The 16533-nt window shown below is 44.7% G+C and overlaps 1 protein-coding gene across 3 annotated transcripts in view; it reads right to left on the bottom strand.

Moving 5' to 3' along the window:
- Positions 1-16311, bottom strand: part of LOC147025200 (tissue factor-like) — a 64852-nt gene extending 48541 nt beyond the window's left edge. Inside the window, exons 1-2 of one of the 3 annotated variants that reach the window (XM_085885925.1) lie at positions 16131-16311; positions 1375-1466 (exon numbers count right to left, since the gene is read on the bottom strand). The gene's annotated coding sequence lies outside the window, so the exon portion shown is untranslated. Of the gene's footprint in view, positions 1-1374; positions 1467-13586; positions 13789-16130 lie in introns of those variants that run through there. The other 2 variants (XM_085885924.1, XM_085885926.1) reach the window with 2 other exon arrangements.
- Positions 16312-16533: the final 222 nt, after the last annotated feature.

Raw genomic sequence — 16533 nt, 5'->3', positions numbered from 1 at the left:
CTCTCTACCACCAAACATGGCATTGGAGTCATCGGATGGAACCAAATAAGTACAGAGCAAAGATAAAGCAATTAGGAGGAACCTGGATAGGATTTGGGTTTCAGCTGCTACTCCTCAACCCTCAAACCCATCCAGGTGCAGCCACGTGAGCCTCACAAACGTTATTTACCCAACGTGCGAGAAGCGAAAAGCTAGGTTAAGCGATTGCTTCATTTTATCTGGCAGTCGATGATCGAGGAACTATTCAACGTCAACAGACTTTTCCCCTTTGAACCTGTAGTTTAGCGGCACTTTGGCTCTGAATTTGGCAAGATGTACGGAATCTCATCCCAATCAGGCATTCGCAGAGCAAGGTAATTTTTTTTGTTTGTCTGTCTGTCTATCTGTCAGTCTGTCTTGCAGTCAAACAAAATTGAAAATCATTCAAAACAGGAAGCTTTGTTTTTAGGGACATCAAAAGGACAAACAACAGGCACGACTAACTAATGTAATGTGGTCAAGTAAGGTGGTGTGCTTGAATACTGTAGAACATAAATAGCCTTCTTGGCACTTTCAAAAACCATCCACTTAGCAGAACTTACAAAATATTATGCCATCATGCCCTGAGGCATGATGGCATAATATTTTATATTATGAATTTTATATTTTATATTTACATAATATTATGCCATCATCAAATCGCTGAGATCCAGCATTCTGGCAAATATGGCGGCACCTAGCACCGATTTGCGTTTTGCACGAAGCAAGCAACAGTTAAAAACACCCTTCCCAGGACCTTCTTCTCAAGACTGTGCGGGGTCTGGTGTGCGATATGAACTGTAGTTTTTGTAAGAGTTCACTTGTCCCTGGATAGATAAAGAAAGAGCAAAATGAACAAAAAAATAAAGCAAGAACTAGAATAAAAAATTAAGAGAAATGTGAGAAAGTAGAAAGAAGTGTGAAAGAACCCAGACAGACCGATTTCAGCAGTTCCTCCCAAGACTCAACCACAGCAACAGCTACAAGCTACCGGGGGGTCCGTCAGCGGGGAAGCACAGTCCACAGAGCATCAGGATGTATGGAAACAAACAACTGCCATGTTGGACTTTTTGTGGCATTACACAACCTTTCACTCCCTTCCGGCCGGCCATGGTTGATCTTTCCCTTCTGCACATCATTCTTCTTCCGGCTTCCTTTTAAATCTCCTCCCACGTTCTGATTCTCTAACAGGTGATCGAGTACGGCATAACACTCAGGAAAAGAGACAGACGGTCCCAAGATACAAAATACAAATGTGTGAAACAGACAGCTCATAAACACCATCAACAATCAGAAGGCATAGTGAGTGATCAGTAATTAAATAGCAGCAATTCAGGTTTCCAATGGAGTGGGTACCTCTATATAATAGGACGTTGGCCTCCACAAGCGGTAGGTAGTTTGTGGACAATTCAATCTTGTGGTCTTGACCAATTCTCCAGTGGTATATGCTGGGAGGACAACACAAATATTAACTTGCTGAGCAAGCTGAACATTCACAGCAAGATGTGCAGAGCAAGTAACAGATATCAAAACCACAACACCCACCAGTAAAAAGTGACCAAGCCAGGAATGAAAAGTACTGGGAAGGAGTTTGCACAATAAATATATATATATATATATATATATATATATATATATATATATATATATATATATATATATATATATATTTATAATGGTAAGTCGATAAAGAAAGTTGAAAACTCGACTTAGTGGCATAATGGTGAGAGCGTCCACTCTGAATCTGTGAGGTTGGCAGATCGCACTCTGGCCAAATCTTACCAAAGACTGAAAATAATATGTACTGCTTCCTTGCTTGATGCTCAGTACTGTATTTAAAAAGGAAAACAGGGACAAACAGCCATAGGTTGGCAACCATTCCAGAGACTCTGCTGGGCCTCAAGGCCTTCTCCTGCATTGAAGTTCCTTGGAAAAGAATTCCATTATTATAAAGTCAATTTTACTTTTACGCAATTGTGCAATTGTTTTACGTTCGATATTCCAGGAACGAGTGTGGCATTTGTTGACCAGTCAGTACCCAACTTCCCCTACTTGTGGCGATTATAATCATGCTGTAAAGATGGCTGCCCCACTAAAATAACTGGGTGTTCTTGAGCAGCAAGGATTCATCAGGATTTTACTTAGTGAAGGTGTCAAACGATGACGTTCTTAGGAGAATGACTGCACAATGTGGTCTGAACGTGCAAAAAGTGTGTACAGTTTCAAAGGGAAGGAAGAGTGTGTACAATGAGCAATGGCCTGGGCAACCAGTGTCTCATGCCAGCTGACACAAAGGACATTGCAGCTATGATTGACAGACCGATACGAGATGATAGATGTGAATAAACTGACATCAGTGGATGCCAGAATCACTCTGATGAACACAGATACATTAGCGAATACTGTATGTCAGAGTCATCGCCAGCAATGTGAACCAAGAGAAAAGCAATGAATCACCACCACAGACTAAACATCATGAACCTGAGAGAATGGCTATGCATGGAATGGAAACACCAATCACCACAAACACCAAAAGCGGTCAAGTCAAGTCCATGTGTCAGGAAAATGATGATGACAATATTCTGGGACCAGAAGGGTATTCTCATAGCCTACTTCAATGAAACGAAACAGTAACAAGTGCAATGTCTGCCCTACTGTTGGAAACTATCTTGAAAGTAGCAATATGTACAATATGTCGAGGGCGGTCTCATCACCAGAGTCATTTTGCAACATGACATGACCCACACACAGTGAGGGCTACATTGACAAACTTGGTTTTAAACTGTTACCACAATCCCACACTATCATTCACATGGCCCAATAAAAGGAAGTTCTCTGATGGAATGTATCAGGGATGAAGCAAAATTAATTTTACGAGGGAATCCATAATGTTGTAAACTGTAAAGCTATGGATATGAAAGTAAAATAAATAAATAAAAAAACAAAAAAACACATCACTGGTGTGTGTGTGTGTGTGTGTGTGTGTGTGTGTGTGTGTGTGTGTGTGTGTGTGTGTGTGTGTGTGTGTGTGTGTGTGTGTGTGTGTGTGTTACATTTGACACACACGTGTCAGTTTGTCGCCTCCATAACTCCAAAACCATGAAACCGAGCAGCCTGAAGCTTTGCATGCATACCAAGGGAACCCCAAGGAAGGGCAAGAGTGAAAATTGGATGTTTGGGTAAATTAAAACACCCGTTTTGAAGATAATTAACGGCCTGATTTAATTATATCCTTTATCAGGCGATACTCAGCCATCTCACTCTGGGGTCTTAAGGTGTATTCCTCGCTGGAATCTGAAGCAGTCACATCTTTTTTGGCCTGCTCAACCATTGCTTGACTTGGAACAGGCTGCAACGATTTATTTATGATAAAGCTCCCCCCCCCCCCACTACATTCTTCACTCTTATTATTACGAGTGCCTATTCATCAGAACTACGAAATGCTGGGTACATTGCATTGCTTATAAATGCCCGAAGACCCCAGTGTTTGTGGCCTTATTTCATTTCCGCATATGCCACAATCTCAAAAATCTCTTAAGCTAAGCCAAATTACAAAATTTAAGCTCCAGAATTGAACTTCGGAGTAAGTTAATTGGCCTCCACTTGTGTTAAATTGTAGTGATTCTGATTATTTCAGAATAAAATCAGCTGTTCCTGTGGGTTTCCTCTGATGGGTAGTTAATTTCATAGCAAAGATTCAACCATGAGCACCAAGGAGCTTTCAAAAGACCTCTGGCAAAAAAGTTGTGGAAATGTACTGATCAAGGGATGGGTATAAAAATATTTCAAAGGCCTTGAATATCCCTTGGAGCACAGTCAAGACAATCATTTTGAAATGGAAGGCGTATGGTACCACCAAGACCCTGCCAAGATAAGTCCGTCCCTCCAAACTGGATGACCAAGTAAGGAGGACCAACTGATCAGAGATGACACCAAAAAAGCCAAAGGCAACTTTGAAAAAGCTCCTGGCATTTATGGCAGAGACTTTATGTGACAACAATATCCCAAGCATTCCACAAGTGTAGCCTGTAAAGTAGGGTGACAAGGTCAGGTCAGGTATGGGAGCATGCGCCGGAGCAGCGCGTTGCTGCCTCCACTTTCCGCCGGTACCCTTGGGCCTCCGTCTAGCCATCCCCCAGGCAGATGCCTGGCCCATCCCCATCTCCTTGAGATACCGATCAACCTGCTGCAACCACAAGGCACGTGATTGGGCCCATTGGCCAACCACGTGGCTCCCTCCACTCACGAGGCTCCCTCGCTTAGAGAATCTGGTGAGCAGGATCAGAGTCAGGAAAATGAGCCACATTTCAATACAGCCACAAATGACACTCACTGACTATGCAGGTAACAAAGCTCATTTGAGTCTCTCTCAGCAAACCCTCGTTGGACACAATGTCCGACCAGCGATAGCCAACGATTCTCCGAAGAGACCTGGTACCAAAGGAATTAAGTCTCCGTCTCAGATACCTGGTCAGAGTCCAAGTCTCACATCCATAGAGCAAGACTGGAAGCAGGAAGGACCTGAAGACTCAGACTTCAATCCTCCCACATAGGTACCGGCAGCACCACACCCCATAATCCAGTGAATCCATGACTCCTCAGGCCCAACCCAGACGTCTGTTGACCTGTGGCTCACAACCAACAGAGACATGAATACCAATGTCAAGGGAAGTGAATCTCTCCGTGACCTAAACATCCTCGCCACAAACAGGTACAGACAGGATAACAGCGTCCAAGATGTCATTGAAAGCTTGGATCGTAGTTTTGACCCAGGAAACCCGTAACCCCAGTGGGTTCAACTCTTCATTCAGCACCTCGAGGACCCCCAAAAGGATATCTCGAGTCTCCACAAAGATGACTGCATCATCTGTGAAATCAGGGTCAAAGATATTGACATTCCCAAACGATGCAGCGCAGCTTGATCTCTCCGACATTCTCCCCAGTCCATACAAGCGCCGAAAAGTGTGAGGGCCAGTACACACCCCGACAAACTCCATTAAGTGTAAATACTGGAAGTACAATACAACTAGAAATAAGTCAGAGATGGTACCACCACATTTCATAGCACTCTCAGTACCAGAGTATAGTTGAGACATCAGATCGATCAGTTTTGGTGGCACCCCACGAAGACCAAGAATCCTCCAGACGGCATACTGATTCACTGAATCAAACGCTTTGCAGAGATAAACGTAAGCTGCAAGCAGCCCCTGCCAAAACTCTCGTCAGTGTTTGGCGAGGACCCAAATGGCAAAGATACGGTCAATTGTTGACCTCTTTGGTGTAAAGCCTGACTGCTCTGGACGCTGGTGCTCAAGCCGATGGCGGCAAACCCTGTCAATAATTATCCGAGCAAAGAACTTGCCCGGCACTGAGAGCAGCATCACCCCTCGGTAGTTGTTGCAGTCTTGGCAATCACCCTTCCCTTTCCAGAGAGGGACAACAAGGCCCCTCTTCCAGTCAGTTCGAATGATGCCTGTGTTCCAGGCAAAGCACAAAACTGCATGCAACGACACGAGTGCAGCATTTCCACCAGCCTTGAGAAGTTCAGCATGGATGCCACAGATCCCTGGAGCTTTCCCCCATTTCAACCGGTTCACTGCAGTCTATTTCCACAAACAAAGGTGGACCACAGTTGATTGTAGTGTCAGCAATGGGGATAGTCACACCATGGACATCCAACTCAACAACTGGTGGATCAGCCTGGTACAGCCGCTCAAAGGAACTGGCCCAGAGGGACTTCACTTCAGACTGCTCTCTAAATAGCCCACCACCCTCCACTCTAACTGCGGTACACTGAGGAAAGGGCTTGTTGGAACACAATAGGTGAATTCCCCTGTAAGCAGGATGAGAATCACTTGACCACAGGTGATGCTCTACCCCCTCACAGATTCCTCGCACATAGGCCTCCTTGTCCACTATTAACGCACGTACAGTTTTACGCCTCAGCTCCCTGAACAGCTCGGCTCTGCTATTCAGCCTGGCCCTGTGACTCTGTTCAATGGTATCCAGTGTCCCGAGAGACAAAATTCTTCTTTGCCCGACGGTGAGTTCCAAGACATTGACTGGCAACATCAAGGACGGTGGTCTTGAAGGCACTTCACAATTCCTCAGGGTCCCCTGTGGCACCCAGACCCCCAAATCTCCACTCAGCCTGTTCACAAACTCCTCAGCTGCCCTGTCATTCTTGAGCTTGCCAACATCCAGCCTCGGCTGGGATGGTCCCATTCTCCCAGATTTAAGGTGCAGCTTTAGAGTTGCTGCAACAAGCCTGTGGCCAGCATTGAATAACTGATCACTCTGGTAGACCCTGGAGTTCTGGGTCATCCTCCAGTGACCATCAACGAGCACATGGTCAATCTCCTTTGCCACACCGCCAGCATTGGAACACCAAGTCCAGCGATGAGCTTGTGGGCGCTGAAACCATGAACCAGCCACCCTAATTCCATGACTTCTTGCAAAGTCAAGGAACTTTGTGTTATTCAGGTTCACAGTTCTTGACCCATGTGGACCAACACACACCTCATAACCATCCCTATCAGTTCCAGTCGATGCATTGAAATCCCCCCCAAAGCCGAGAAGTGTATCGCACCTGGGGCCCTCATCAACCACAGACTCGAGCGTGGAGTAGAATGCATCCTTCACAGTGAGATCATTCACCTCAGTCGGAACATAAACAGAGACCAGGGAAATGACACCCAAGGAGTGACGAATCCTTCATCTCATAATACGCTCGTTGACCGGTGTTACCTCAATTATCATTGGAGTCAGTTTATTGGACACAGCTGCAGCAACCACTTGGGCATGGGAACCATCAGAGGTGTAGCCACCTACCATGATTTCGCCGCAATCCAGTCTCCAAACCTCAAAGTGCTGCAATACCGATGTCCAAACGCTCGAGCTCAGATGATAAGAGACAGGTGATCATCCTCTCTTCGGGATAGGACATTCCAGGCACCCACCCAAAGGGACCGCCTCAGGTTAACCCAAGGAGACCGCCGTCTGGTGGACGACACCTCATCACCACCTCGACACTACCGCAATCTGACGCTGGAAGGTTACCCCGTGGTTTTCCTCCTATCAAAGATTAGGGGTCCCGAAGGCTTTGCCCCAATCCCGTCATCCGGTGAGCTGCCCTGCAAAGGTCAGCTGCACAGGAGGTACTCCCACGGAGTGGGTTTCCAAATTTTTTTGTGCTTTTGGTATGCTTTGCCGAATGAAGGGTTTTATGGTGGCTGGAGTGCAAATCCTGCCACCAACCTCCTAATAAGAAGTAACCCAACTGCAGGAGGAAATCCACAGACACAGTTGGGCACTAGATATGGATGGCCATTGGCTCACAAGGAGCTCCTCCGCCCTTTGACAGGTTTTGTTTTTAATCCTGCTGGGTGTCCATATCGGACACCCTCCTCACCAAGAAATTTGGTAGGGGAGACGGCTTCATCATCACCCAAAGAACACGATTCCGACTGAAGCATGGTAGTGGCAGCATCTTGTTATGGGGATGTTTCTCATCAGCAGGGACTGGGTACTTGCCAGGATACAAGGGAAAATGGATGGTGCAAAATACAGAAAAAAATAGCGGAAAACTTGAAATTGGCACGGAAGTTCACCTTTCAGCGTGAGAATGACCCAAAACACACAGGCAAATGTACACTGCAGTGGCTGAGGAACAAACAGATAAATGTCTTTGAGTGGCCCAGTCAGAGCCCCGACTTGTATCCAATCGAAAATCTGTGGCATGACTTGAAGTTTGCTATCCATCAACACTCCCCACATACCTTGACTAAGCTTGAACAGTTTTGTCCAGAAGAATGGACAAATATTGCCCAACAGTCATTCCGTGTCATTTCAGCCGGGGGTTGCGGTGACCCCGTCAGATTTTTCTGAAAAAAAATTCTCAAAGCTACCTTAACATATATGAGGAAGGTTTGCCAAGTTATAGCTCAAAATTCCAAGTAGTGTCCGAGATATGGCCCTACAAACACCCTTGGGGTGTTTCAATTCTGGCAGTCGCGACGTGCAAATTTGTATCTGAAGCATTTTTGGAGGGCTCTAAATTCCAGTTTTACAAATAGAGTTCTGAAAATTCACACAAATGGTGTCTATTAGTGAGGCTTTCAGAATATTGCAAACATGTTCTACTTAAAATACTTTTTAAGATAAGTACTCTCAAAAGTAGTGATTTGTAGCATGCAGTCAAAAAATTTGGAGTTTTCAAATTGCTGCCAACAGTCAATTTATTCATCATGACGAATTTTGTTGCCTGATTTACATAATCTAGTGACTGGATTATTTACACAAGAAAACTGAAACCTTTTGGAGCAAAATCTTGGGTGCTATCGGTGTCTGAACTTTGCTCCGGACTCAACGACACTGATATTTACCCCGGTTTTACCCCAAGTACTCACCATGTTGACAGTTACACAGCTCTTTTAAATTTTTGTAACTTAAAGACACATACATAGGCAAACTGTGGTAGAAAATTCAAGAGTTGTTCTCAATCCCTTCTATTTTAAAAAAAACATGTTCGATGAAAGATTTAGAATAAAAGCAATAGGTGTGCTTTTGAAGTGGAAGCCATGCCAAACATGCATAAGTTGGCACCACAATGATCAAATTGTTGTGTTTTTTTGGTCAGAACAAGTATGTGGTTACTTTAATTTGGCTCACATTTTTTTTTAAAAAGATATTTTAGTTTAAGGCCACCGCCAATCTCAACTACAAAAAATTAAGACGCATAATGTGATCATAATAATCACCATTATAAATATTCATTTGCATATCTATTGTTTATATACTTAGTGTACATTGTACGAAAGTCTACATCCATTTGTAAATGTAGGTACAATATCTGATTTAACTTTTTTTTCATAATTTCATATCAAATTGTTTGGACAAATGTACTTGGATCGATTGTACAAAGTGAACTGTGATTAGTTTTATAATTGCCAGGATATAATAAAATGTAACAATGAGCATTGGCAGTTACTACAGGGCTGTGTATTAGGTTAAAGCCGAAATAAGATAGAGTTGTGCTTCATGCCTAACTTTGGAAATGATTTTGGTACACTTCTTTAAGCTTTACTAAACTGATTTCTATATTGTTAGATTCCACTCAAGTCACACCTCCTTACAATATCTTTATTTTTTCTTTACATTTGTTAGTAAAAATTTTATTTTTAAAAAGTTGCTTTTGGGACTGCAGAATCATTAGAAATTGATGTAAATTACTTAAATTTTGTAAATTACTTAAAAACTTCAAACCCACATTTTTTTTTTAATACTTGTCAAGGCTCGTATGAGAGATAACATACAACGCACATCAACGGGGGGGGGGGGGTGGGGGCATGAGACAAGATGGAAGGGAGTGGGAAGGACAAAACAGTGGGGAACAGACATTAGATCTGTGGAAGGGAGAGGGATGGGACGGGGAACATGGGGAATAGAAGATGGACATTACAGGGACTTTCAGGAAGGAAAGCAGGGAATTTGAAGGAGGTGGGCTTGGGTGGATTATCGGAGGTAGAAAAGATCGAGGTTTTGGATGGGGGATGATAAGAGGTGGTGTGAACAGCTGTTTTGAAGGCCTGGAGGGAAGAATGGAATTGAATAGAGTGAGGGAGTTTATTCCAAAGGCAGGAAAAAAGAGGAATGAAAGAGTGGAGGTGAGCAGTGATTCGTGATTTTGGTAGTTTTACCAGAAGGGGGTTGTTGGCGGACCTTGAGCGCTCTGCAGAATTGTGGTGGGTCAAATCTCAGAGAGAGCAGGGGGGGGCGAGGCTGGAGAGGAGACTGTAGAAGACAGAAAGACCATCGACCAACCTGCGGTGATTGCGTGAGAGGCCCAAAGACTCAGCCTCATTGCGGGAGATGCCAATGATCCAAAATGCCTTGGTTTCTACAGCGTGAAGCAGAGAAATGTGGGAGGCAGGAGCACCAGCCCAGAAGGGAGAGCAGTACTCCATCAGGCTGCGGACAAAAAGCTTTGTAAATGGTCAGGAGTTCAGGTGGGCCGAGGAAGGACTTTGCACAACGGAGGATTCCCAGTCGGCGACTGGCTTTGGAGGCGAGGTTTGAAATGTGGCTTTTCCAGGAAAGGTCAGGGCAGATAGTGAGACCCAGAAGCTTGAAAGAAAGGACTTATTCCAGAGGATTGTTGAGAAAGTGGATGGGGGGTTTTCTAAAACGGTCCTTTCGAAGAAACATTGTGAGAATGTGAGATTTGTCCGGATTGAAAGACATGTTCCACGTGTTGGACCAGTTTGTGATTTTATCCAGATCTGCAGTGAGCGAAGAAGCTGCTGCTTGCCGGTCTGAGGGATGACCGGTGGTATGGCTGAGGGTGGAATCATCAGCAAAGAGATAGAGGATTTTCCAGAGAGTCGGAGAGATCATTGATGAAAACCAGAAAAAGAACAGGGCCCAGAACGCTACCTTGAGGAACTCCAGCCTGGACAGGAAGAGGAGATGAAAGAACTCCATTTAGGGCCACACGGTGACTGCGACAGGAGAGGAAGTCTGCGAGCCATGAGTGGCCTTGAATACCATAGGAAGAGAGTTTGATGAGCAGGGGAGGGTGCCAAACCGTGTCAAAAGCACGTGATATGTCCAGGGATACGGCTCAGATTTCCTGTCTAGCATTGAGGACCTCCATCCATTAATGGGAGAGCAGAAGCAGCATATCCAGGGTAGAGTGACCTGGTCTGAAACCAAATTGATGATCGGAAATCAAGCCATTGGAGAAGAAGAAGGATTTCATGTCTGAAGCGATGATGGATTCCATAACCTTGCTGATGATTGGGAGAAGGCTGATTGGTCTGTAGTTGCAGGGATCGGTTTTTGCACCTTTTTTTTGCAGGGCGGTGATGTTTGCTGATTTCCAAAAATTTATATTTTGCATATCATGTTATGATATTTGCATATCATAAATTTATGATATTTTGCATGAATATAAAAGGTTTACACAAGTATTTACTTGGTAAAAATTTGATGTTTATGTGCAAATTTAATTCTATGATATGAGATTCATAATGTTATAAATATTTATTACTTTTATATCATACAAAATGCACCATTGTACATTGTGCCTTTTTTCATGATTGAGATAAGTATTAGCATCTCATTTTTAATTGGAAAAATACATTTTTGAGCCAAAGTAAATTAACCACAAAGTTATTCTGAACATGAAACACTACTGCATGCTCATTGTGGTGTCAGCTTAGGAATTCTTGACATGGCTTCCACTTCAAAAGCACACCTTTTGCTTTTATTCTACATCTTTCATCGAACATGTTTTTTTTAAATAGTGGGCCTTTATAAAAATCGTTTAAAAATAGAAGGGATTGAGAACAAGCCTTGGATTTTCTGCCACAGTTTCCCTATGTACGTGTTAAAAAATTAAAAAAATTTAAAAACAAAAATTTAAAAGAGCTGTGTAACTGTCAACATGGTGATCACTTGAGGTAAATTTCAGTGTCATTGAGTCTGGAGCAAAGTTCAGACACCTATTGCACCCAAGATTTTACTTCAAAAGGTTTCACTTTTCTTGTGTAAATGATCCAGTCACGAGATTATGTAAATCAGGCAACAAAATTCTTCCTGATGAATAAACTGACTGTTGGCAATTTGAAAACTCAAATTTTTTTGACTGCATGTTACAAATCACTACTTTTGAGAGTACTTTTCTTAAAAAGTATTTTAAGTAGAACATTTTTTATGTCAGATTCTGAAAGCCTCACTAAGAGACACCATTTGTGTGAATTTTCAGAACTCTGTTTGTAAAACTCTGGAATTTAGAGCCCTCCAAAAATGCTTCAGATACAAATCTGCAAGTCGCGAGTATTGAAACACCCCTCGGGTGTTTGTAGGGCCATATCTTGGAATTTTGAGCTATAACTTGGCAAACTTTCCTCATATATGTTAAGGTAGCTTTGAGAATTTTTTCAGGAAAATCTGTGGGGGTCACCGCAGAATTTCATTTTTTTTGGCCGATTTGACACGGAATGACCCCCAATCAAGGTGTGTAAAGTTGGTAGAGACCTATCCCAACAGACTCAAGCTGTAATTGCTGTCAACGGTGCTTCCACAAAGTATTAACTCGGGGGGGGGGGGTGGACACTTATGAAACCAAGATATTCTAATTTTGTATTTTAAATTAATTTTCCTGGAATTTGTAGCATTTGTTTTTCACTTGGAAGTTGTGGGTTACGATGTGTAAATAAAAGGTGGGGAAAGTCTGATTTGATGCAATTTAATTCCAGGCTATAAGGCAACAGAAGGTGAAAATTTTGAAAGGGGCTGTCGACTTTCTATAGGGTGTGTGTGTATGTGTATATGTGTGTGTGCGTGTGTGCATGTGTGCGTGTGTGCGTGCGTGTCCCTTGGAATTTTCCAAACCACTGCTTCAATTTCCCAGGAACTTGCTGTAACACATTATTTGCACATGTGGAAAGTCAACATCATTATTAAGACTTTCATTTCTTATTCAGATCGATGTAAAAACATGAAATGACTGCTTTGGCTGATTAAGCCCCCCCTCCCCCATAAGTGGTGTAAAGGGCTGAGCTCAGCTTGCACCTCGACATCTCATATTTCGAAGGCTATAGTGCTCGTCGGGAATCTAACCAATCCTTTTAAAATACCTATGTGTCTAATACAGAATGGAAATGAATATACAAAGGTTGCACAATCTCCAGAGCGTAACGAAGGGATCATAATCTACCGGACAACCTCAAACAAGGAAATAAGGTATTATGGACCAACACTCCCGTGTTGCACTCCCGAATTACTCTTTTTTGCTGCTGCAAAACAATCTTCTTGATGCTTCACTAAAGTCTGAATCAGCCGGTGTAGATCGGGTGACCCCGTGTGTGGCGGCCTATGGAGGCATGCACACTTGGAGCTGTCTGGCGTGGCCTCGAAACTCCACCAGGCTGTAAACCGTCCTGACGTTTCTCAGGCGGGATGAGACATCAGTGTGTGTGTGCCGATCCTGGGATGAGTGTCCAACCGGGTGTCCAGTCCGCCAGCATTCGTTTGTGGACGTTAAAAGTTCCCACGATGTCCTTGGCGAACAGTACGCAAGTTATCACCAGCATCCTGAACAAATACAAATTACTGTCACCTTCAGTCAAACATCAGGTGTGTCGAGGGAGTTGGTGAAACACATGGACCTGGACTACCCGGGCTACCCGGGCTACCACACAAGGTGGGAAGAATTGATGGGTTTCTTTTATATAATTATTTACCAAGTGCCACAACCCCCCCCCCTCCCCCCCTTGACGCAGACACACACCTTGACCAAGAGATCAAGGACCAAAATAAATAAAGTCGTGCCTTGTGAGTTCTTGAACCTCAGAACATCCTTACATTGCACACGGAGTCTGTAGATATAACATGTTTAAAATCAAAACAGCGACTGGTTCAGTTTTAAACGAACTTTTCACTGTGACGTAGTAAAAACAATCAATCGTCACGAAATAAAAACTTTCTGTTCGAACATTAAAAAGTAACAATAAATATATGAAAAACTTCGCAATGACCTTTTTTCCCTCTTCCCGTGTACTCACCGACCCGTGTCCGTGTCCGTGGACAAACTCTTCAATCGGCACACAGCGGTCTCCTGCACCTGCACGCGTCACCTGCACGCTTCACCTGCACGCTTCACCTGCACGCGTCACCTTGCTTCGGAGCCTGTCCACCCGTTCGTCTCCGCTGTCGATGTACCTGTCTGTGCTTCACTCCGATCGAACGAGCAATGATCGTATTTATACACAACCCTTGGTACACCTGGAAATCGTCAGGGTCCGCCCCCTTCTCCTCCTCCACAAGCCATTGTTTTTATTGGGCTCCGCATACTCTCCTCTCCTCCTCCACTCTCCACTCTCCACTCTTTCCTTTCCTTCTCCTCCTCCTCCTCCTCCTCCTCCTCCTCCTCCTCCTCCAACAAGCCATTGTTTTTATCGGGCTCCGCATACTCTTCTCTCTTCTCTCCACTCTTTCCTTTCCTTCTCCTCCTCCACTCTCCTCTTTCCTCCTCCACTCTCCTCTTTCCTCCTCCTCCTCCACTCTCCTCTTTCCTCTTCCTCCCTCTCCTCCTCCACTCTGCACTCCTTCCTTTCCTTCTCCTCCTCCACTCTCCTCTTTCCTTCTCCTCTTTCCTCCTCCACTCTCCTCTTTCCTCCTCCACTCTCCACTCTTTCCTTTCCTTCTCCTCCTCCACTCTCCTCCACTCTCCACTCTTTCCTTTCCTTCTCCTCCTCCACTCTCCTCCACTCTCCTCTTTCCTCCTCCACTCTCCTCCACTCTCCTCCACTCTCCTCTTTCCTCCTCCACTCTCCTCTTTCCTCCTCCACTCTCCTCTTTCCTCCTCCACTCTCCTCTTTCCTCCTCCACTCTCCTCTTTCCTCCTCCACTCTCCTCTTTCCTCCTCCACTCTCCTCCACTCTCCTCTTTCCTCCTCCACTCTCCTCTTTCCTCCTCCACTCTCCACTCTTTCCTTTCCTCCTCCACTCTCCACTCTTTCCTTTCCTCCTCCACTCTCCACTCTTTCCTTTCCTCCTCCACTCTCCACTCTCCTCTTTCCTTCTCCTCCTCCTCCTCCACTCTCCTCTTTCCTTCTCCTCTTTCCTCCCCCACTCTTCTCTCTCCGGCACTGTGACGTCACGTCCTCCTCGAATAAGAACTTTACCCGTTGGGAATGTGGTCGTCGTGCACTTTAATGGATCTCACTTTCCACCTTGGCACCGTGCACTCCGTTTGACAGGTGAGATCGATGGGTGTGGTTATGGACACCTGTGCCAAGGTGCAAGCACATGTGCCACTTGGCACATGATTTATAAATACTTCGTTTGGTGCCCCTCCCCCCCGCCAACCCCCCCCCCCCGAGCTGTCAAACACCCTGTGGTCGGTAAACAACAAAAATCCTTTCTGCAAACTTTCTCACGTCTCGATCTGATCAATTATAGGATCATCTCCCAGAGAACAAACACGATCCCGACATTATTGCGGACGTAATACGTGCACGTGTTCTGGTACTGTTGGGGACAGGTATGAAGGACTCATGAATTTCCAACATGAATATCCTGAGACATGAGTCAGCCATAAACTGTCACCCTGGTGTTTCACACACAGGGTGATGCATCAATGGATGTGCATCGACCATGGGTTGGATGTTAAACCGGAGGTCTCTTCTGCCAAGACTGGTTGGTGATGGACGCTCGAGATCCCATGGTTTCCTTCACAAAGAGTAGGCGAGTTATCGCCGGCACCCTGATCAAATTCCACATTCCTGCGAAGAGAAAGTCAAACCACCAAGAAAGCCCCCTTGCTAAATAAAAAAACAAGCTCAAATGAGCTAAGATCCTCGTCCTCTTAATGATGACGTCATAAAAACGAATATGACGTCATTGTGATGTATCAGGTTTGCCATAAATTATCTGTGCTAATGCCCGGTTTGCTTCTCGCAAACAGAATTTAAAAAGCTTTCCTAGTTTGAGATAATTTTTTAGGCGATTTCCATTAGCAGAGATATTATGACGTCATAATTTTTTCCTGGGAGGAATTTTCAAAATCGGAGATGGCTACTGTCTGCGCAGGGTATTTTTACATATATACGCCAAGTTTCAGGAAGTTTCGATGAAAACTGTAGGCTGTGAAAAAAAAAAAGTCCACAAGAACAACAACGTGAGTAAGACTTCGAGATCCTCCACGAGGACCTAAAAAGTGCTTGAACAGAGGATGGTTGGTACATTGATGTTGATTAAAGTGCCTGTTGTGGTGGAGCAAGTGAGCGGGAGATAGGAGGTGATATTCTGAAACATGGATTGAAGACGAGTATGGAGGTGATGGAGGTGATGTGGGTTGAGCAGCAGAGAAAGGAAATGAATATCAGGTTGGAGGGGAAGATCAGACAGACAAATAGGTTTGAATAGCTGGGTGGGGGGATGAGTGACCGACCGACTTGCTCGTGTATGGAAGTTGGAAGGCAGATGTGTGGAAGAGGATACAGGTGAGTGTGAATGCATGGATGATGCTGGAAAGGTTAATGCCACACAAATATATCAAGAAAATTAAAAAGGAAGGTTCTGATGCCATGTGTGATGCTGGCCTACCTTCACGGCCTAGATACGGTGGCACCGAGGGACCGACAACAGAGGTTGCGGGTCTGCGAGATCAACTGGGTCAGGAGGATTGAGGAAGTGAAGACGGTGGATGGGAGGAGGTCAGGAGGATGGATGAACTGAGAGAGGAGATTGGTGTGCAGATGAGCTTAACTGGGAGATTGATGAAATTCCGGCTGAGATGGGCTGGACGCTTGGTGCGGATGGGGGAAGAGAGAATGGCAAAGAGAGCGGATAGGTTGAGGGAGCAAGGAAGGAGGAAAAGAGGTAGATCACGGTTGAGATGGGAGGATTGTGGGAGGAGGTATATCAGTAAGGTAAGGGTGGTTGGAGAGTGGAGAAAGATGGCTGAGGACAGAGTGAGGTGGTGCAGGAGTATTGTGGTCAAAGCAGG

Source organism: Eptatretus burgeri, chromosome 6, assembly GCF_056783735.1.
Source record: "Eptatretus burgeri isolate ZD-2024b chromosome 6, Ebu_testis_v1, whole genome shotgun sequence".
Taxonomy (NCBI): domain Eukaryota; kingdom Metazoa; phylum Chordata; class Myxini; order Myxiniformes; family Myxinidae; genus Eptatretus; species Eptatretus burgeri.
The sequence above is the reverse complement of the archived record's forward strand: the minus strand, read 5'-3'. Positions and strand labels throughout refer to the sequence as shown.